Genomic DNA, 22,911 nt, shown 5'->3' with positions numbered 1-22,911 from the left:
AAAATAAAGGGAAATTTCTGCAATTATATCTTAACATAAGTTAAATTTCTATCCTTTAGCCCCAAAATAAGGGAAATTTCTGCCTATATGGCCCAAAATAAGTGGAATTTCTGCATTTTTGCCCCAAATTAAAAGCAATTTCTGCATTTTTGCCCAGAAATAAGGGGAATTTCTGGCTTTTTGCCCTAAAATAAGGGGAATTTAACTTTTTGACCCAAAATAGGGGGAATTAGTCTTTTTGCCCGAAAATAAGGGTAATTTCTGTATTTTTGGCTTAAAATAGGGGAATTTCTGAATTGTTGTCCCAAAATAAGGGGAATTTCTGTATTTTTGCCCTGAAATAAGTAGAATTTCTGTCTTTTTGCCCTAAAATAAGGAAAACTTCTGAATTTTTGCTTTAAATAAGTGGAATTTCAGCATTTTTGCCCCCAAATAAGGGAAATTTCTGCAATTTTGCCCCAAAATAAAGAGAATTTCTGGAATTTTGACACAAAATTAGGGGAATTACTGCAATTTTGCCCCAAAATAACGGGAACTTTCTGCAATTTTGCTCCAAAATTAAGAGAATTTCTGCCTTTTTGACACAAAATTAGGGGCATTACTGTCTTTTGCCCCAATTAAGGGAAATTTCTGCCTTTTTGTCTAAAATTAAGTGGAATTTCTTCCTTTTTGCCCTAAAATAAGAATTTATGTTTTTTTGGCACAAAATATGGGGAATTTCAGTCTTTTTGCCCTAAAATAAGGGTAATTTCGTAATTTTTGACATCAAATAAGCGGAATTTCTTCCTTTTTGACCCGAAATAAAGGGGATTTGTGCATTTTTTCACCAAGATAAAAGAAATTTCTGCTCTTTTGCCCCAAAATAAGGGAAATTTCTGCAATTTTGTCCCAAAAAATGGAAATTTCTGCATTTTTGCCCCCAAATAAAATAGAATTTCTGAATTTTGCCCCAAAATTAGGGGAATTTCTGCCTTTTTGCCCCAAAATTTGGGGCATTACTTCCTTTTTGCCCAATAATAAGGGAAAATTATGCAATTTTGCTCCAAAATAATTGGAATTTCTACATTTTTTCCCTAAAGAAGGAAAATTTCTGCCTTTTTTACCCAAAATTAGGGGTATTACTGCAATTTTGCTCCAAAATAATGGGGAATTTCTGCAATTTCGCCCAAAAATAAAGGGAATTTCTGCAATTTTGACAGAAAATTAGGGGAATTACTGCAATTTTGCTCCAAAATTAGGGGAATTTCTGCCTTTTTGACCCAAAATTAGGGGCATTACTGTCTTTTTGCCCCCAAATAAAGGAAATTTCTGCATTTTTTCCCAAAATTAAGTGGAATTTCTGCCTTTTTGCCCTAAAATAAAAATTTCTGCCCTTTTGGCACAAAATAAGGGGAATTTCAGTCTTTTTGCCCTAAAATAAGGGTGATTTCTGCATTTTTGACCCCAAATAAGCAGAATTTCTGCATTTTTGACCCGAAATAAGGAGAATTTCTGCATTTTTGCCCCTAGATAAAAGAAATTTCTACAATTTTGCCCCAAAATAAGGGAAATTTCTGCCTTTTTGCTCTAAAATAAGGGGAATTTCTGCCTTTTTGCCCCAAAATGAGGGGAATTTAGTCTTTTTGGCCTAAAATAAGAGTAATTTCTGTATTTTTGGTTTAAAATAAGGAGAAATTCTGTGTTTTTGACCTGAAATAAGAAAAATTTCTGCATTTTTGCTCCATAATAAGGGGAATTTCAGCATTTTTGCCCCAAAATAAGGGGAATTTCTGACTTTTTGCCCCAAAATTAGGGGAATTTTTGACTTTTTGCCCCAAAATTAGGGGTATTACTTTGTTTTTGCTCCAAAATAAGGGAAATTTCTGCATTTTTGCCCAAAATTTTGTGGAATTTCTGCCTTTTTGCTCTAAAATAAGAAGAATTTCTGCCTTTTTGGCACAAAATAAAGGAAATTTCAGGCTTGTACCCTAAAATAAGGGTAATTTCAAGAATTTTCCCCCAAATAAGTGGAATTTCTGCCTTTTTGACCTGAATTAAGGGGAATTTCTGCATTTTTGCTACAAGATAAGGGAAATTTCTGCAATTTTGCCCAAAAATTAGGGAAATTTCTGCAATTTTGTTCCAAAAAAGAGAAATTTCTGCAATGTTGCCCCACAAAAAGAGGAATTTCTGCCTTTTTGCCCCAAAACTAATGGAATTTCTGATTTGTGCCCCAAAATTAGAAGCATTACAGAATTTTTGCCACAAAATAAGGGAAATTTCTGCAATTTGCCTCAAAATAAAGGAAATTTCTGCAATTTTGTCCCAAAAAAATTAAATTTCTGCATTTTTGCCCCCAAATAAGAGGAATTTCTGACTTTTTGACTCAAAATTATTGAAATTTCTGAATTTTGCCCCAAAATTAGAAGCATTACTGCATTTTTGCCCCAAAATATGGGAAATTTCTGCAATTTTGTAACAAAATAAGGGAAAATTCTGCCTATTTGGCCAAAAATAAAGGGGAATTTCTAGATTTTTGCCCCAAATTAATAAAAATTACTGCAGTTTTGCCCAAAAATAAGGGGAATTTCTGCCTTTTTGCCCTAAACTAAGAGGAATTTAGCTTTTTGCCCAAAAATAGGGGGAATTTAGGCTTTTTGCCCTAAAATAAGGGTAATTTCTGTATTTTTGGCTTAAAATAAGGGGAATTTCTGCATTTTTGCCCCAATATAAGAGGAATTTCGGTATTTTTGCCCTAAAATAAGGAGAATTTCTGTCTTTTTGCCCTAAAATAAAGAAAATTTCTGCATTTTTCTCCAAAATAAGGGGAATTTCATCATTTTTGCCCCAAAATAAGGGAAATTTCTGCCTTTTTGCCCCAAAATTAAGGGAATTTCTTCCTTTTTGCCCCATTATAAGGGAAATTTATGCAATTTTGCACCAAAATAAGGGAAATTTCTGAAATTTTTCTCCAAAATAAGAAGAATTTCTTTCTTTTTGAAACAAAATAAGGGGAATTTCTGCAATTTTGTTCCAAAATAAGGGGAATTTCGGCAGTTTTGCTCCAAAATAAGGAAAATATCTGCAATTTTGCCCTAAAATACGGGGAATTTCTGCATTTTTGTTCCAAAATAAGGAAATTTTCTGCAATTTTGCCACAAAATAAGGGGAATTTCTGCATTTTTGCCTTAAAATTAGGGGAATTTCTGCATTTTTGCCCTAAAATTATGGGCATTACTCTGTTTTTGCCCCAAAATAAGGCAAATTTCTGCATTTTTGTCCAAAATTAAGTGGAACTTCTGCCTTTTTGACCTAAAATAAAAAGAATTTCTGCCTTTTTGGCACAAAGTGAGGGGAATTTAGTCTTTTTGCCCTAAAATAAGGGTAATTTCTGCAATTTGCCCCCAAATAAGCAGAATTTCTGCCTTTTTGACCCGAAATAAGAAAAATTTCTGCAATTTTGTCCCCCAAAATGGAAATTTCTGCATTTTTACCACCAAATAAAAGGAATTTCTGCATTTTGCCCCAAAATTAGGGGAATTTCTGGTTTTTGCCCCAAAATTAGGGGCATTACTGTTGTTTTGCCCCAAAATAAATGAAAATTCTGCATTTTTGCCCAAAATTAATTGGAATTTCTGCCTTCTAGCCCTAAATTAAAAAGTATTTCTGTCTTTTTGGAAAAAAATAAGGGGAATTTAAGTCTTTTTTTTCTAAAATAAGTTGAATTTCTGCAATTTGCCCCCAAATTAGCGGAATTACTGCCTTTTAAACCCGAAAAAAGGGAAATTTCTGGATTTCTGTTTCATGATAAATTTCTGCAATTTTGCCCTAAAATAAGGGAAATTTCTGCCTTTTTGCCACAAAATAAGGATAATTTCTGCCTTTTTATCCCAAATAAAGGGAATTTCTGAATTTTGCTCAAAAAATGTGGAATTTTGGCATTTTTGACTCAAAAAAGGGAATTTCTGTAATTTTGAAACACAATTAGGGGAATTTTTGCAATTTTGTTCAAAAATTAGGGGAATTTCTGCCTTTTTGCCCCAAAATAAGGGGATTCCTGCAATTTTGCTCCAAAATAATGGTGAATTTCTGCAATTTTGCCCCAAAAGAAAGGAAACATTTGCAATTTTGCCACAAAATAATGGAAATTTTCTGCAATTTTGCCCCAAAATAAAGGGAATTTCTGCAATTTTGACTCAAATTAGGGGAATTACTGAAATTTTGCCCCAAAATAAGCAAAATTTCTGCAATTTTGCTCCAAAATTAGGGGAATTTCTGCCTTTTTGACACAAAATTAGGGGCATTACTGTCTTTTTGCCCCAAATAATTGAAATTTCTGCATTTTTTCCCAAAATTAAGTGGAATTTCTGCCTTTTTGCCCTAAAATAAGAATTTCTGCCTTTTTGGCACAAAATAAGAGGAATTTCAGTCTTTTTGCCCTAAAATAAGGGTTATTTCTGCATTTTTGACCCCAAATAAGCGGAATTTCTGCATTTTTGACCCGAAATAAGAGAAATCTCTTCAATTTTGTCCCACAATAAGGGGAATTTCTGCTTTTTGTCCCAAAATTAGAGGAATTTCTGCTTTTTGCCCCAAAATTAGAGGCATTACTGGGTTTTTGCCACTAAATAAGGGAAAATTCTGCATTTTTTGCACAAAATTAATGAGAATTTCTGCCTTTTTGCCCTAAAATTAGAAGTATTTCTGTCTTTTTGGCAAAACATAAGGGTAATTTCAGTCTTTTTCTCTAAAATAAGTTTAATTTCCACAATTTGCCCCCAAATTAGCAGAATTACTTCCTTTGGACCTGAAATAAGAGAAATTTCTGGATTTTTGTCCCATGATAAGAGAAATATCTGCAATTATGCCCCAAAATAAAGGAAATTTCTGCCTTTTTGCCCCAAATAAGGGGAATTTCTGCAATTTTGCTCCAAAATAATGTGAAATTTCTGCATTTTTGCCTCAAAATAAAGAAAATTTCTGCAATTTTGACACAAAATTAGGGGAATTTCTGCAATTTTGCCCCAAAATAAAAAAAATTTCAGCAATTTTGCCCTAAAATTAGGGGAATTTCTGCATTTTTGCCCCAAAATAATGGGAATTTCTGCAATTTTGCTCCAAAATAATGGGGAATTTCTGCAATTTTGCCCCCCAAAAAAAGAATTTCAGCAATTTTGCCCCAAAATAAGGGAAATTTCTGCAATTTTGCTCAAAAATTAGAGGAATTTCTGCCTTTTTGACCCAAAATTAGGGGTATTACTCTGTTTTTGCCCCAAATATAGGAAATTTTTGCATTTTTGCCCAAAATTAAGTGGAATTTCTGATTTTTGCTTTAAAATAAAAAGAATTTTTGCCTTTAAGTCACAAAATAAGGGGAATTTCAGTCTTTTTGCCCTTAAATAAGGTAAATTTCTGAATTTTTGCCCCCTAATAATTGGAATTTCTGCCTTTATGTCTTGAAAGATGGGGAATTTCTAACATTTTTGCCCCAAGATAAGGGAAATTTCTTCTGCAATTTTGCCATAAAATAATGGAAATTTCTGCAATTTTGCCCCAAGATAAGGGAAATTTCTGCAATTATGTCCATAAAAAGGGAAATTTCTGAAATTTTGTCCCAAAAAATGGAAATTTCTGCATTTTTTCTCCAAATAAGAGGAATTTCTGGATTTTGCCCCAAAATTACGGTAATTTCTGCTTTTTTGCCTCAAAATTAGGGGCATTATTGCCTTTTTGCCCAATAATAAGGGAAAATTATGCAATTTTCTCCAAAATAAGTGGAATTTCTACCTTTTTGCCCCAAAAAAAGGGGAATTTCTGCCCTTTTCCTACAAACTAAGGGGAATTTCTGCAATTTTGCTCCAAAATAATGGGGAATTTCTGCAATTTTGCCTCAAAATAAAGGGAATTTCGGCAATTTTGACACAAATTAGGGGAATTACTGCAATTTTGACCCAAGATTAGGGGCATTACTTTTTTTTTGCCTCAAATAAGGGAAATTTCTGCATTTTTGCCCAAAATTAAGTGGAATTTCTGCCTTTTTGCCCTAAAATAAGAATTTCTGCCTTTTCGGCACAAAGAAAGGGGAATTTCAGTCTTTTTCCCTAAATTAAGTTTAATTTCTGCTATTTGCCCCCAAATTAGCGTAATTTCTGCATTTTTGCCCCAAAATAAGGGGAATTTCTGCAATTTTGCTCCAAAATAATGGGGAATTTCTGCAATTTTGCCCCAAAATAAAAGGAATTTCTGCAATTTTGCCACAAATTTAGGAGAATTTCTGCAATTTTCCCCAAAATAAGAAGAATATTTGCAATTTTGCTCCAAAATTATGGGGAATTTCTGCAATTTTTCCCCACCATAAAAGGAATTTCTGCAATTTTGCCACAAATTTAGGGGAATTTCTACCTTTTTGCCCCAAAAGAAAGGAAATTTCTGCAATTTTGTCCCAAAAAATGGAAATTTCTGCATTTTTGCCCCCAAAGGAGAATTTCTGCATTTTGCTAAAATTAGGGGATTTTCTGCCTTTTTGCCCCAAAATTAAGGGCATTACTGGCTTTTTAGCCAAAAATAAGCGAAAATTATGCAATTTTGCTCTAAAATAAGTGGAATTTCTACCTTTTTGCCCCAAAAGAAGGGAAATTTCTGCCTTTTTGACCCAAAATTAGGGGTATTACTGCAATTTTCTCCAAAATAAAGGGAATTTCTGCAATTTTGTCAAAAAATTAGGGAAATTACTGCAATTTTGCCCCAAAATAAGGGAAATTTCTGCAATTTTGCTCCAAAATTAGGGGAATTTCTGCCTTTTTGACCCAAAATTAGGGGCATTACTGTCTTTTTGCCACAAATAAAGGAAATTTCTGCATTTTAGCCCAAAATTAAGTGGAATTTCTGCCTTTTTGCCCTAAAATAAGAATTTCTGCCCTTTTGGCACAAAATAAGGGGAATTTCAGTCTTTTTGCCCTAAAATAATGTTTTTTTCTGCATTTTTGACCCGAAATAAGGGGAATTTCTGCATTTTTGCCCCAAGATAAAGGAAATTTCTGCAATTTTGTCCCACAATAAGGGGAATTTCTGCCTTTTTGCCCCAAAATTAGAAAAATTCCATATTTTTGCCCCTAAATTAGGGGCATTACTGGGTTTTTGCCCCTAAATAAGGCAAAATTCTGCATTTTTGCCCAAAATTAATTGGAATTTCTGCCTTTTTGCCCTAAAATAAGAAGTATTTATGTCTTTTTGGCAAAAAATAAGGGGAATTTCAGTCTTTTTCCCTAAATTAAGTTTAATTTCTGCTATTTGCCACCAAATTAGCGTAATATCTGCATTTTTGCCCCAAAATAAGGGGAATTTCTGCAATTTTACTCCAAAATAATGGGGAATTTCTGCAATTTTGCCCCAAAATAAAAGGAATTTCTGCAATTTTGCCACAAATTTAGGAGAATTTCTGCAATTTTCCCCAAAATAAGAAGAATATCTGCAATTTTGCTCCAAAATTATGGGGAATTTCTGCAATTTTGCCCCAACATAAAAGGAATTTCTGCAATTTTGCCACAAATTTAGGGGAATTTCTACCTTTTTGCTCCAAAAGAAAGGAAATTTCTGCAATTTTGTCCCAAAAAATGGAAATTTCTGCATTTTTGCCCCCAAAGGATAATTTCTGCATTTTGCCTAAAATTAGGGGATTTTCTGCCTTTTTGCCCCAAAATTAAGAGCATTACTGGCTTTTTACCCAATAATAAGCGAAAATTATGCAATTTTGCTCTAAAATAAGTGGAATTTCTACCTTTTTGCCCCAAAAGAAAAGAAATTTCTGCCTTTTTGACCCAAAATTAGGGGTATTACTGCAATTTTCTCCAAAATAAAGGGAATTTCTGCAATTTTGTCAAAAAATTAGGGAAATTACTGCAATTTTGCCCCAAAATAAGGGAAATTTCTGCAATTTTGCTCCAAAATTAGGGGAATTTCTGCCTTTTTGACCCAAAATTAGAGGCATTACTGTCTTTTTGCCACAAATAAGGGAAATTTCTGCATTTTAGCCCAAAATTAAGTGGGATTTCTTCCTTTTTGCCCTAAAATAAGAATTTCTGCCCTTTTGGCACAAAATAAGGGGAATTTCAGTCTTTTTGCCCAAAAATAATGGTTTTTTCTGCATTTTTGACCCGAAATAAGGGGAATTTCTGCATTTTTGCCCCAAGATAAAGGAAATTTCTGCAATTTTGTCCCACAATAAGGGGAATTTCTGCCTTTTTGCCCCAAAATTAGGGGAATTCCATATTTTTGCCTCTAAATTAGGGGAATTACTGGGTTTTTGCCCCTAAATAAGGCAAAATTCTGCATTTTTGTCCAAAATTAATTGGAATTTCTGCCTTTTTGCCCTAAAATAAGAAGTATTTATGTCTTTTTGGCAAAAAATAAGGGGAATTTCAGTCTTTTTTTCTAAAATAAGTTTAATTTTTTCAATTTGCCCCCAAATTAGCGGAATTACTGCCTTTGGACCCGAAATAAGGGAAATTTTTGGATTTCTGTCCCATGATAAGAGAAATTTCTGCAATTTTGCCTCAAAATAAGGGAAATTTCATCCTTTTTGCCCCAAAATAAAGAGAATTTCTGCCTTTTTGCCCCAACTAAGGAGAATTTCTGATATTTTGCACCAAAATAAAGTGCAATCTCTGCATTTTTGCCACAAAATCATGGGAATTTCTGCAATTTTGACACAAAATAAGGGGAATTTCTGAAATTTTGCCCCAAAAAAGAGAAATTTCTGCAATTCTGCCCTAAAATTAGGGGAATTTCTGAATTTTTGCCCCAAAATAAGGGTAATTTCTGCAATTTTGCTTCAAAAAATGGGGAATTTATGCAATTTTGCCCCAAAATATAGAGAATTTCTGCAATTTTGTTTCAAAATTAGGGAAATTTCTGCAATTTTGCTCCAAAATTAGGGAATTTATGCCTTTTTGACCCAAAATTAGGGGCATTACTGTTTTTTTGCCCCAAATAAAAAAAATTTTTGCATTTTTGCCCCAAGATAAGGGAAATTTTAGCAATTATGTCCATAAAAAGGGAAATTTCAGCAATTTTGCCCCACAATAAAGAGAATTTCTGCCTTTTTGCCCCAAAATTAAGGAAATTTTTGAATTGTTGCCACAAAATTAGAAGCATTTCTGAATTTTTACCCCAAAATAAGAAAAATTTTTGCAGTTTGCCCCAAAATAAAGAATATTTCTGCAATTTTGTCTCATAAAGAGAAAAATTTCTCCTTTTTTTGCCACAAAATAAGAGGAATTTCAGCCATTTTGCCCCAAAATATGGGAAATTTCTGCAATTTTGTTCCAAAATAAGGGAAATTTCTGCCTTATTACCTCAAAATAATGGGAATCTCTGCATTTTTGCCACAAAATATGGGAAATTTCTGCAATTTTGTTCCAAAATAAGAGAAATTTCTGCCTTATTACCACAAAATAATGGGAATCTCTGCATTTTTGCCACAAAATAAGGGAAATTTCTGCAATTTTATCCTAAAATAAGATAAATTTCTATCCTTATCACTCAAAATAAGGGAAATTTCTGCCTATTTGGCACAAAAAAAGGGGAATTTCTGCATTTTTTGCCCCAAATTGAGGAAAACTGCATTTTTCCCAAAATTAAGGGTAATTTCTGCCTTTTCCCCTAAAATAAGGAGAATTTCTTCCTTTTTGCCTCAAAATAAGAGGAATTTAGTCTTTTTGGCATAAAATTATGGTAATTTCTGTATTTTTGGCCTGAAATAAAGAGAATTTCTGTCTTTTTGCACTAAAATAAGGAAAATTACTGAATTTTTGCTCCAAATTAAGAGGAATTTCAGCATTTTTGCCCCAAAATAAGAAGAATTTCTGCCTTTTTGTTCTAAACTAAGGAGAATTTCTGCCTTTTTGCCCCAAAATAAAGGTAATGTCTGTAATTTTGCTCCAAAATAATGTGGAATTTCCTCATTTTTGCACAAAAATAAATGAAATTTCTGCAATTTTGACACAAAATTAGGGGAATTTCTGCAATTTTGCCCCAAAATAAGGAAAATTTCTGCAATTTTGCCCCAAAATTAAGGGAATTTCTGTGCTTTGTTCCAAAATAAGAAGAATTTCTGCAATTTTGCATCAAAATAAGGAGAATTTCTGCAATTTTGCCCAAAATAATTCAAATTTCTGCAATTTTGCCCCAAAATTAGGGGAATTTCTGCGTTCTTGTTCCAAAATTAGGGGAATATCTTCAATTTTGCCCCAAAATAAAGAGAATTTCTGCAATTTTGCCACCAAATTAGGAAAATTTCTGATATTTTGTTCTAAAATTAGGGAAATTTCTGCAATTTTGCTTTAAAATTACTGGAATTTCTGTCTTTTTTACCCAAAATTAGGGGCATTACTGTCTTTTTGCCCCAAATAAAGGAAATTTCTGCATTTTTGCCCAAAATTATGTGGAATTTGTGCCTTTGTTGCCATAAAATAAGAATTTCTGTTTTTTGGCACAAAGAAAGGGGAATTTCAGTCTTTTTCTTTAAATTAAGTTTAATTTCTGCAATTTGCCCCCTAATTAGCGGAATTTCTTCCTTTTTGACCTGAAATAACTGGAATTTCTGCATTTTTGTCCCAAGATAAGGGAAATTTCTGCAATTTTGCAACAAAGTAAGGGAAGTTTATGCAATTTTGTCATAAAAAATGGAAATTTCTGCATTTTTGCCACAAATAAGAGGAATTTCTGGATTTTGCCCCAAAATTAGGGTAATTTCTGCCTTTTTGCCTCAAAATTAGGGGCATTACTGCCTTTTTGCCCAATAATAAGGGAAAATTATGCAATTTTGCTCCAAAATAAGTGGAATTTTTACTTTTTCGCCTCAAAAGAAGGGCAATTTCTGCCTTTCTGCTCCAAACTTAAAGGAATTTCTGCAATTTTGCTCCAAAATAATGGGGAATTTCTGCAATTTTGCCCAAAAATAAAGGGAATTTTTGCAATTTTGACACAAAATTAGGAGAATTTCTGCATTTTTGTTTCAAAATAAAAGAAATTTCTGTGTTTTTGAGCCAAAATTTTGCCCCAAAATTTGAAGCATTACTGCAATTTTTGCCCATAAATATGGGAAATTTCTGCAATTTTGTTCCAAAATAGAGGAAATTTCTGCCTTTTTACCCCAAAATAAGTGGAATTTCTGCATTTTTGCCACAAAATAAGGGAAATTTCTGCAATTTTATTCTAAAATAAGATAAATTTCTATCCTTTTGCTCTAAAATTAGGGAAATTTCTGCCTATTTGGCCCAAAATAAGAGGAATTTCTTCATTTTTGCCGCAAATAAAGGGAAATTTCTGAATTTTTGCCCAAAAATAATAGGAATTTCTGCCTTTTTGCCCTAAAAAAGGGGAAATTAGCTTTTTGCCCCAAAATAGGGGGAATTTAGTCTTTTTGCCCTAAAAAAATGGCAATTTCTGTATTTTTGGCTTAAAATAAAGGAAATTTCTGCATTTTTGCCCCAAAATAAGGGGAATTTCTGTACTTTTGCCCTGAAATGAGGAGTTTTTCTGTCTTTTTGCCCTAAAATAAGGAAAATTTCTTCATTTTTGCTCCAAAATAAGGGAAATTTTAGCATTTTCCCCCAAAATAAGTAGAATTTCTGCTTTTTTGCCCCAAAATTAGGGGAATTTCTGCCTTTTTGCTTTAAAATAAGGGGAACTTCTGCCTTTTTGCCCCAAAATAAGGGGAATTTATTCATTTTGGCTTAAAATAAGAGTAATTTCTGTATTTTTGGCTTAAAATAAGGAGAATTTCTGTCTTTTTGCCCTAAAATAAGAAAAATTTCTGCATTTTTTCTCCATAATAAGGGGAATTTCTGCCTTTTTGACCAAAAATTAGGGGAATTTTTGCCTTTTTGCCCCAAAATTAGGGGCATTACTGTGTTTTTGCTGCAATATAAGGGAAATTTCTGCATTTTTGCCCAAAATTTTGTAAAATTTCTGCCTTATTGCTCTAAAATAAGAAGAATTTCTGCCTTTTTGACCTGAAATAATGGGAATTTCTGCATTTTTTGCCCCAAATTGAGGAAAACTTCTGCATTTTTCCTAAAATTAAGGGGAATTTTTGCCTTTTTCCCCTAAAATAAGGGGAATTTCTGCCTTTTTGCCTCAAAATAAGGGGAATTTAGTCTTTTTGGCCTAAAATAAGGGTAATTTCTGAATTTTTGGCCTGAAATAAGGAGAATTTCTGTCTTTTTGCCCTAACATAAGGAAAATTACTGAATTTTTGCTCCAAATTAAGAAGAATTTCAGCATTTTTGCCCCAAAATAAGGGGAATTTCTGCCTTTTTGCCCTAAACTAAGGAGAATTTCTGCCTTTTTGACACCAAAATAAAGGGAATGTCTGTAATTTTGCTCCAAAATAATGTGAAATTTCCTGATTTTTGCGCCAAAATAAATGAAATTTCTGCAGTTTTGACACAAAATCAGGGGATTTTCTGCAATTTTGCCCCAAAATAATGGAAATTTCTGCAATTTTGCCCCAAAATTAGGGGAATTTCTGCGCTTTGTTCCAAAATAAGGGGAATTTCTGCAATTTTGCCCCAAAATAAAGGGAATTTCTGCAATTTTGCCACTAAATTAGAAAAATTTCTGATATTTTGCCCCAAAATTAGGGAAATTTCTGCAATTTTGCTTTAAAATTAGGGGAATTTCTGTCCTTTTTACCCAAAATTAGGGGCATTACAGTGTTTTTGCTCCAAATAAGGGAAATTTCTGCATTTTTGCCCAAAATTAGGTGGAATTTGTTGCTTTTTGCCCTAAAATAAGAATTTCTGTTTTTTTGAAACAAAGAAAGGGGAATTTCAGTCTTTTTCTTTAAATTAAGTTTAATTTCTGCAATTTGCCCCCAAATTAGCGGAATTTCTGCCTTATTGACCTGAAATAACGGGAATTTCTACATTTTTGTCAGAAGATAAGGGAAATTTCTGCAATTTTGCAACAAAGTAAGGGAAGTTTATGCAATTTTGTCGCAAAAAATAGAAATTTCTGCATTTTTGCCGCAAATAAGGGGAATTTCTGCATTTTTGCCACAAAATAAGGGAAATTTCTGCAATTTTGTTCCAAAAAAGGGAAATTTCTGCAATGTTGCCCCACAAAAAGGGGACTTTCTCCCTTTTTGCCCCAAAACTAATGGAATTTCTGATTTTTGCGCCAAAATTAGAAGCATTACAGAATTTTTGCCACAAAATAAGGAAAATTCCTGCAATTTGCCTCAAAATAAAGGAAATTTCTGCAATTTTGTCCCAAAAGAGGGAAATTTCTGCATTTTTACCCCAAAATAAGAGGAATTTCTGTATTTTGACCCAAAATTAGAGAAATTTCTGAATTTTGCCCCCAATTTAAAAGCATTACTGCATTTTTGCCCCAAAATATGGAAAATTTCTGCAATTTTGTTCCAAAATAAGGGAAAGTTCTGCATTTTTATCCCAAAATAATGGGAATTTCTGCATTTTTACCACAAAATAAGGGAAATTTCTGCAATTTTATCCTAACATAAGTTAAATTTCTATCCTTTAGCCCAAAAATAAGGGAAATTTCTGCCTATTTGGCCCAAAATAAGGTGAATTTCTGCATTTTTGCCCCAAATTAAAAGAAATTTCTGCATTTTTGCTTAAAAATAAGGGGAATTTCTGCCTTTTTGCCCTAAAATAAGGGGAATTTACCTTTTTGACCCAAAATAGGGTAAATTTAGTCTTTTTGCCATAAAATAAGGGTAATTTCTGTATTTTTGGCTTAAAACAAGGGGAATTTCTGCATTTTTGCCCCAAAATACGGGGAATTTCTGTATTTTTGCCCTGAATTAAAGAGAATTTCTGTCTTTTTGCCCTAAAATAAGAAAAATTTCTGCATTTTTGCTCCAAAATAAGAGGATTTTCAGGATTTTTGTCCCCAAATAAGGGGAGTTTCTGCAATTTTGCCACAAAATAAAGGGAATATCTGGAATTTTGACACAAAATTAGGGGAATTACTGCAATTTTGCCCCAAAATAAGGGAAATTTCTGCAATTTTGCTCCAAAATTAGGGGAATTTCTGCCTTTTTGACACAAAATTAGGGGCTTTACTCTCTTTTGGCCCCAAATAAGGGAAATTTCTGAATTTTTGTCCTAAATTAAGTGGAATTTCTTCCGTTTTGCCCTAAAATAAGAATTTCTGGGTTTTTTTGGCACAAAATATGGGGAATTTCAGTCTTTTTGCCCTAAAATAAGGGTAATTTCTGCATTTTTGACCCCAAATAAGCGGAATTTCTGCTTTTTTGACCCGAAATAAGAGGAATTTCTGCTTTTTTTTCCCAAGATAAAAGAAATTTCTGCAATTTTGCCATAAATAAGGGAAATTTCTGCAATTTTGTCACAAAAAATGTAAATTTCTGCCTTTTTGCCCCCAAATAAGGAGAATTTCTGCATTTTGCCCCAAAATTAGGATAATTTCTGCTTTTTTGCCCCAAAATAAAGGGCATTACTTCCTTTTTGCCCAATAATAATGGAAAATTATGCAATTTTGCTCCAAAATAAGTGGAATTTCTACATTTTTGCCCCAAAATTAGAGAAATTTCTGCCTTTTTGACCCAAAATTAGGGGCATTACTGTCTTTTTGCCCCAAATAAGGGAAATTTCTGCATTTTTTCCTAAAATTAAGTGGAATTTCTGCCTTTTTTCCCTAAAATAAGAATTTCTGCTTTTTTGGCACAAAATAAGGGGAATTTCAGTCTTTTTGCCCTAAAATAAGGGTTATTTCTGCATTTTTGATGCCAAATAAGCGGAATTTCTGCATTTTTACCCCAAGATAAAGGAAATTTCTACAATTTTGCCCGAAAATCAGGGAAATTTTTGCCTTTTTGCTCTAAAATTAGGGGAATCTTTGCCTTTTTGCTTCAAAATTAGGGGTTTTACTGTGTTTTTGCTCCAAAATTAGGGAAATTTCTGCATTTTTGCCCAAATTTTGTAGAATTTCTGCCTTTTTGCCACATGATAAGGGAAATTTCTGCATTTTAGCCCAAAAATAAAAGAAAAATCTGCAATTTTGTTCCAAAAAAGGGAAATTTCTGCAATGTTGTCCCACAAAAGAGAATTTCTGCTTTTTTGCACCAAAACTAATGGAATTTCTGATTTTTCCCCAAAATTAAAAGCATTACAGAATTTTTACCACAAAATAAGGGAAATTTCTGCAATTTGCCTCATAGTAAAGAAATATCTACATTTTTGCCCCAAAATAAGAGGAATTTCTGTATTTTGACCCAAAATTAGAGAAATTTCTGAATTTTACCCCAAAATTAAAATCATTACTGCATTTTTGCTCCAAAATATGGGAAATTTCTTTAATTTTGTTCCAAAATAAGGGAACGTTCTGCATTTTTACCCCAAAATAATGGGAATTTCTGCATTTTTGCCACAAAATAAGGGAAATTTCTACAATTTTATTCTAAAATAAATTAAATTTCTATCCTTTAGCCCCAAAATAAGGGAAATTTCTGCCTATTTGGCCCAAAATAAGAGGAATTTCAGCATTTTTTCACCAAATTAAAAGAAATTTCTGCATTTTTGCCCAAAAATAAGGGGAATTTCTGCCTTTTTGCCCTAAAATAAGGGGAATTTACCTTTTTGCCCCAAAATAGGGGGAATTTAGTCTTTTTGCCCTCAAATAAGGGTAATTTCTGTATTTTTAGCTTTAAATAAGGGGAATTTCTGTATTTTTGACCCAAAATAATGAGAATTTCTGTATTTTTGCCCTGAAATAAGGAGAATTTCTGTCTTTTTGTTCTAAAATAAGGAAAATTTCTGCATTTTTGCTCCAAAATAAGGGGAATTTCAGAATTTTTGCTCCCAAATAAGCGGAATTTCTGCCTTTTTTACACGAAATAAGGGGAATTTCTGCATTTTTCCCCAAGATAAAAGAAATTTCTGCAATTTTGCCACAAATAAAGGAAATTTCTGCAATTTTGTCCCAAAAAATGGAAATTTCTACATTTTTGCCCCCAAATAATAAGAATTTCTGCATTTTTTCCCAAAATTAAGTGGAATTTCTGCCTTTTTGCCCTAAAATAAGAATTTCTTGCCTTTTGGCACAAAATAAGGGGAATTTCAGTCTTTTTGCCTTAAAATAAGTGTTATTTCTGCATTTTTGACACCAAATAAGCGGAATTTCTGCATTTTTGATCCGAAATAAGGGGAATTTCTGCATTTTTACCCCAAGATAAGCGAAATTTTCACAATTTTGCCACAAAATAAATGAAATTTCTGCAATTTTGTCCCAAAAAAGGGAAATTTCAGCAATTTTGCCCCACAATAAGGGGAATTTCTGCCTTTTTGCCCCAAAATTAGGGGCATTTTTGCCTCAGAATAACAGAAATTTCTGCAATTTTGCCCTAAAATTAGGGGAATTTCTGCAATTTTGCCCCAAAAAAGGGAAATTTCTGCAATTTTGCCCTAAAATTAGGGGAATTTCTGCATTTTTGATCAAAATAAGGGGAATTTCTGAAATTTTGCTCAAAATAATGGGAAATTTCTGCAATTTTGCCCCAAAATAAAGGGAATTTCTGCAATTTTGCCCCAAAATTAGGGAAATTTCTGCAATTTTGCTTCAAAATTAGGGGAATTTCTGCCTTTTTGACCTAAAATTAGGGGCATTAAGGTTTTTTTGCCCCAAATAAAGGAAAATTTTGCATTTTTGCCCAAAATTAAGTGGAATTTCTGATTTTTCCTCTAAAATAAAAAGAATTTCTGCCTTTAAGTCACAAAATAAGGGGAATTTCAGTCTTTTTGCCCCAAAAAAAAGGGAAATTTCTGCATTTTTGCTCCCTAATAAATGGAATTTCTGCCTTTATGTCTTGAAAGAAGGGGAATTTCTAACATTTTTGCTCCAAGATAAGGGAAATTTCTGCAATTTTGCCCCAAAATAAGGGAAATTTCTGCAATTTTGCCCCAAGATAAGAGAAATTTCTGCAAGTATGTCCATAAAAAGGAAATTTCAGCAATTTTGCCCCACAATAAATGGAATTTCTGCATTTTTGCCCCAAAATTAGAGGAATTTCTGAATTATTGCCCCAAAATTAGAAGCATTACTGCATTTTTACCCCAAAATAAGAAAAATTTCTGCAGTTTGCCTCAAAATAAAGAAAATTTCTGCAATTTTATCCCATAAAGAGGGAAATTTCTGCATTTTTGCCACAAAATAAGAGGAATTTCTGCCTTTTTGCCCAAAATTAGTGAAATTTCTGAATTTTGCCCCAAAATTAGAAGCATTACTGCATTTTTGCCACAAAATATTGGAAATTTCTGCAATTTTGTTCCAAAATAAGGGAAATTTCTGCCTTTTTACTTCAAAATAATGGGAATTTCTGCATTTTTGCCACAAAATAAGGGTAATTTCTGCAATTTTATCCTAAAATAAGATAAATGTCTATCTTTTCACTCAAAATAAGGGAAATTTCTGCCTATTTGACCCAAAATAAAGGGAATTTCTTCATTTTTGCCCCAAATAAAGGGAAACTTCTGCATTTTTTCCAAAATTAAGTGGAATTTCTGCCTTTTTGCCCTAAAATAAAAGGAATTTCTGCCTTTTTGCCTCAAAATAAGGGGAATTTAGTCTTTTTGGAGTAAAATAAGGGTAATTTCTGTATTTATGGCCTAAAATTAAAAGAAATTCTGTCTTTTTGCCCTAAAAAAAAATTTCTGCATTTTTGCTTTAAAATAAGAGGAATTTCAGCATTTTTGCCCAAAAATACGGGGAATTCTGCATTTCTGCCCCAAAATAATGAGAATTTCTGCATTTATCCTCCAAAATAAGGAAAATTTTTGCAATTTTGCTCCAAAATAATGTGGAATTTCTGCATTTTTGCCTCAAAATAAAGGGAATTTCTGCAATTTTGCCACAAAATTAGAAGAATTTCTGCGTTTTTGCTCCAATATAAGGGGAATTTCTGCAATTTTGCTCCAAAATAATGGGGCATTTCTGCAATTTTGCCCCAATATAAAGGAAATTTCTGCAATTTTGCCACAATATTAATGAAATTTCAGATATTTTGCCCCAAAAGTAGGGAATTTTCTGCAATTTTGCTCCAAAAATAGGGGAATTTCTGTCTTTTTGACACAAAATTAGGGGCATTACTGTCTTTTTGCCCCAAATAGAGGAATTTTCTGAATTTTTGCCCAAAATTAAGTGGAATTTCTGCCTTTTTGCCCTTAAATAAGAATTTCTGCCTTTTTGGCACAAAGAAAGGAGAATTTCAGTCTTTTTCCCTAAATTAAGTTTAATTTCTGCAATTTGCCCCCAAATTAGCAGAATTTCTGCCTTTTTGACCTGAAATAAGGGGAATTTCTGCATTTTTGTCCCAAGATAAGGGAAGTTTCTGCAATTTTAACACAAAGTAAGGGAAATTTCTGCAATTTTGTCCCAAAAAATGGAAATTTCTGCATTTTTTGCCACAAATAACAGGAATTTCTGGATTTTGCCCCAAAATTAGGGTAATTTCTGCTTTTTTGCCTCTAAATTAGGGGCATTACTGCCTTTTTGCCCAATAATAAGGGAAAATTATGCAATTTTGCTCCAAAATGAGTGGAATTTCTACCTTTTTGCCCCAAAAGAAGGGATTTTCTTCCATTCTGCTCCTAACTTAAAGGAATTTTTGCAATTTTGCTCCATAATAATGGGGAATTTCTGCAATTTTGCCCAAAAATAAAAGGAATTTCTGCAATTTTGACAAAAAATTAGGGGAATTTCTGCATTTTTGTCACAAAATAAGAGAAATTTCTGCCTTTTTGACCCAAAATTTGTGAAATTTCTGAATTCTGCCCCAAAATTAGAAGCATTACTGCAATTTTTGCCCCAAAATATGGGAAATTTCTGCAATTTTGTTCCAAAATCAGGGAAATTTCTGCATTTTTACCCCAAAATAATGGGAATTTTTGCATTTTTGCCAAAAAATAAAGGAAATTTCTACAATTTTATCCAAAAATAAGTTAAATTTCTATCCTTTTGTTCCAAAATAAGGGAAATTTCTGCCTATTTGGCCCAAAATAAGAGGTATTTCAGCATTTTTGCACCAAATAAAGGGAAATTTCTGCATTTTTGCACAAAAATAAGGGGAATTTCTGCCTTTTTGCCCTAAAATAACGGGAATTTACCTTCTTTCCCCAAAATAGGAGGAATTTAGTCTTTTTGCCCTAAAATAAGGGTAATTTCTATATTTTTGGCTTAAAATAAGGAGAATTTCTGCATTTTTGTCCCAAAATAAGGGGAATTTCTGCCTTTCTGCCCCAAAATAAGGAGAATTTCTGCATTTATGCCCCAAAATAAGGAGAATTTCTGCAATTTTGCTCAAAAATAATGTGGAATTTCTGCATTTTTGCCTCAAAATATAATGAATTTCTGCAATTTTGACACAAAATTAGAGGAATTTCTGCAATTTTGCCACAAAATTAGGGGAATTTCTGCGTTTTTGCTCCAATAAAGGGAGAATTTCTGCAATTTTGCTCCAAAATAATGGAAAATTTCTGCAATTTTGCCCAAATATAAAGGAAATATCTGCAATTTTACCACAAAATTAATGAAATTTCTGATATTTTGCCCCAAAATTAGGGAATTTTCTGCAATTTTGCTCCAAAATTAGGGGAATTTCAGTCTTTTTGACACAAAATTAGGGGAATTACTGTCTTTTTGCCCCAAATAAGGGAATTTTCTGAATTTTTGCTCAAAATTAAGTGGAATTTCTGCCTTTTTGCCCTTAAATAAGAATTTCTGCCTTTTTGGCACAAAGAAAGGGGAATTTCAGTCTTTTTCCCTAAATTAAGTTTAATTTCTACAATTTGCCCCCAAATTAGCGGAATTTCTGCCTTTTTGACTTGAAATAAGGATAATTTCTGCATTTTTGTCTCAAGATAAAGGAAATTTCTGCAATTTTGCCACAAAGTAAGCGAAATTTCTGCAATTTTTTCCAAAAAAATGGAAATTTCTGCATTTTTGCCGCAAATAAGGGGAATTTCTGGATTTTGCCTCAAAATTAGAGTAATTTCTGCCTTTACCTCTAAATTAGGGGCATTACTGCCTTTTTGCCCAATAATAAAAGAAAATTATGCAATTTTGCTTCAAAATAAGTGGAATTTCTACCTTTTTGCCACAAAAGAAGGGGAATTTCTGCCTTTCTGCTCCAAACTTAAAGGAATTTCTGCAATTTTGCTTCAAAATAATGGGGAATTTCTGCAATTTTGCCTAAAAAAAAAAAGGGAATTTCTGCAATTTTGCCTAAAATTAGGGAAATTTCTGCAATTTTGTTCGAAAATTATGGAAATTTCTGCCTTTTTGACCCAAAATTAGGGCATTACTGTTTTTTTGCCCCAAATAAAGGAAATATTTGCATTTTTGCCCAAAATTAAGTGTAATTTCTGATTTTTGCTCTAAAATAAAAAGAATTTCTGCCTTTAAGTCACAAAATAAGGGGAATTTCAGTCTTATTGCCCTAAAATAAGGGAAATTTCTGCATTTTTGCCCCCTAATAAGTGGAATTTCTGCCTTTATGTCTTGAAATAAGGGGAATTTCTAACATTTTTGCCCCAAGATAAGGGAAATTTCTGCAATTTTGACCCAAAATAAGGGAAATTTCTGCAATTATGTCCATAAAAAGGAAATTTCAGCAATTTTGCCCAACAATACAGGAAATTTCTGACTTTTTGCCCCAAAATTAGGGGAATTTTTGAATTATTGCCCCAAAATTAGAAGCATTACTGCATTTTTACCCAAAAATAAGAAAAATTTCTGCCGTTTGCCCCAAAATAAAGAAAATCTGCAATTTTGTCCCATAAAGAGGGAAATTTCTGCATTTTTGACACAAAATAAGAGGAATTTCTGCCTTTTGCCCCAAAATTAGTGAAATTTCTGAATTTTGCCCCAAAATTAGAAGCATTACTGCATTTTGCCCCAAAATTTGGGAAATTTCTGCAATTTTGTTCCAAAATAATGGAAATTTCTGCATTTTACCCCAAACTAATGGAAATCTTTGCATTTTTGCCACAAAATAAGGGAAATTTCTGCAATTTTATCCTAAAATAAGATAAATTTCTATCCTTTTCACTCAAAATAAGGGAAATTTCTGCCTATTTGACCCAAAATAAGGAAAATTTCTGCATTTTTGCCCCAAATAAAGGGAAACTTCTGCATTTTTCCCAAAATTAAGGAGATATCTGCCTTTTTTCCCTAAAATAAGGGGAATTTTTGCCTTTTTGCCTCAAAATAAGGGGAATTTAGTTTTTTTTGGAGTAAAAAAAGGGTAATTTCTGTATTTTTGGCCTAAAATAAGGAGAAATTCTGTCTTTTTGCCCTAAAATAAGAAAATTTCTGCATTTTTGCTCCAAAATAAGAGAAATTTCAGCATTTTTGCCCCAAAATAAGGGGAATTTCTGCCTTTCTGCCCCAAAATAAGGAAAATTTCTGGCTTTATGCCCCAAAATAAGGAGAATTTCTGCAATTTTGCTCCAAAATAATGTGCAATTTCTGCATTTTTGCCTCAAAATAAAGGGAATTTTTGCAATTTTGACAAAAATTAGGGGAATTTCTGCAATTTTGCCACAAAATTAGGGGAATTTCTGCGTTTTTGCTTCAATAAAAGAGGAATTTCTGCAATTTTGCTCCAAAATAATGGGGAATTTCTGCAATTTTGCCCCAAAATAAAGGGAATTTCTGTAATTTTGCCAAAAAATTATGGAAATTTCTGATATTTTGCCACAAAATTAGGGAATTTTCTGCAATTTTGCTTTAAAATTAGGGGAATTTCTGTCTTTTTGACACAAAATTAGGGGCATTACTCTCTTTTTGCCCCAAATAAGGGAATTTTCTGAATTTTTGCCCAAAATTAAGTGGAATTTCTGCCTTTTTGCCTTTAAAAATGAATTTCTGCCTTTTTGGAACAAAGAAAAAGGAATTTCAGTCTTTTTCCTTAAATTAAGTTTAATTTCTGCAATTTGCCCCCAAATTGGCGGAATTTCTGCCTTTTTGACCTGAAATAAGGATAATTTCTGCATTTTTGTCCCAAGATAAAAGAAATTTCTGCAATTTTGCCACAAAGTAAGCGAAATTTCTGCAATTTTTTCCAAAAAAAAAATGGAAATTTCTGCATTTTTACCTCAAATAAGGAGAATTTCTGGATTTTGCCCCAAAATTAGGGTAATTTCTGCATTTTTGCCTCTAAATTAGGGGCATTACTCCCTTTTTGCCCAATAATAAAAGAAAATTATGCAATTTTGCTTCAAAATAAGTGGAATTTCTAACTTTTTGCCCCAAAAGAAGGGGAATTTCTGCCTTTCTGCTCTAAACTTAAAGGAATTTCTACAATTTTGCTCCAAAATAATGGGGAATTTCTGCAATTTTGCCCAAAAATAAAGGGAATTTCTGCAAATTTGACCCAAAATTTGTGAAATTTCTGAATTTTGCCCCAAAATTAAAAGCATTACTGCATATTTTGCCCCAAAATATGGGAAATTTCTGCAATTTTGTTCCAAAATAAGGGAATTTTCTGCGTTTTTACCTCAAAATAATGGGAATTTCTGCATTTTTGCTACAAAATAAGGGAAATTTCTGCAATTTTATCCTAAAATAAGATAAATTTCTATCCTTTTGCTCCAAAATAAGGAAAATTTCTGCCTATTTGGCCCAAAATAAGAGGAATTTCTGCATTTTTGCCGAAAATAAAGGGAAATTTCTGCATTTTTGCCCAAAATAATAAGAATTTCTGCTTTTTTGCCCTAAAAAAAGGGGAATTTAGCTTTTTGCCCCAACATAGGGGGAATTTAGTCTTTTTGCCCTAAAATAAGGGTAATTTCTGTATTTTTGGCTTAAAATAAAGGGAATATCTGCATTTTTGCCCAAAATAATAAGAATATCTGCCTTTTTTCCCTAAAAAAAGGGGAATTTAGC

Source organism: Micromys minutus (assembly GCF_963924665.1).
Source record: "Micromys minutus genome assembly, contig: SCAFFOLD_43, whole genome shotgun sequence".
Taxonomy (NCBI): domain Eukaryota; kingdom Metazoa; phylum Chordata; class Mammalia; order Rodentia; family Muridae; genus Micromys; species Micromys minutus.
Note: the sequence above shows the minus strand (reverse complement) of the source record.